A 963-nucleotide genomic window follows, 5' to 3' on the forward strand; every position below is an offset into this window, starting at 1 on the left:
GATGTCATTTGCATAACAGGGGGAAAAGGGGGACTCTGCCTTTTCAGCATCAGCCATGGCTCGGTGTGTGTGTGTGTGTGTGTGTGTGTGTGTGTGTGTGTGTGTGTGTGTGTGTGTGTGTGTGTGTGTGTGTGTGTGTGTGTGTGTGTGTGTGTGTGTGTGTGTGTGTGTGCGTGCGAGAGAGAGAGATGGAGAGGGAGAGGGAGAGGGAGAGGGAGAGGGAGAGAGAGAGAGAGAGAGAGAGAGAGAGAGAGAGAGAGAGAGAGAAGGCAAACAGAGCCAGTGTTGTAATCAAAGGGTCGTGCATTCGTTTGGTGACAAGCATTCTCCCACAGATCAAGGGATAGAGGGATTCAGCGACTGAACGCTTGTGTAATTGTCATTAGAAACAGCTAAACAGACAAAACCTTTGTTGATTGACTGGAAGTTCAGACTTTTGTATTGCTATAGAGCGCCTTGGCAAGTGCTGTTTTTTTTTCTTTTTTAAATGCACTCTCATAAATGCATTTGATTTGATTGTCAATTTAAACCATGCTAAATTATTAATCCAACATTTTGAGTATTAAATGAAAACATCTGATTAAGTGTTAAGTTATTCAGCACCGAGCATCAGGTAGAATAGAGGACCTTGCATAGAATACCTGCTACATGCAGCAACAGCCCAAACTAGTTTTACAACGTAATATTCAAACACATTTTCATTGAACTAAGAGTTATCAATTAATGGCGTTTAGGCCAAGATATAGTTGTAAAGGATGATGGCAGGATAGAAGAAAGATATAAATACAGATAGACATGCAGACGGACGGACAGATGTATATCAGAGAGAAGCTGATGGAAACAATCTTTTAAAGTCATGTTTCCCACACCTAGACACACGCATATATACACGCGCATATACCCCTAAACCCACCCACCCAGTAGTGCTTTGATTTAAAACCAGACTCTATCCCCTCTCACTCA

This window comes from Gadus morhua, chromosome 9, assembly GCF_902167405.1.
Source record: "Gadus morhua chromosome 9, gadMor3.0, whole genome shotgun sequence".
Lineage (NCBI taxonomy): Eukaryota > Metazoa > Chordata > Actinopteri > Gadiformes > Gadidae > Gadus > Gadus morhua.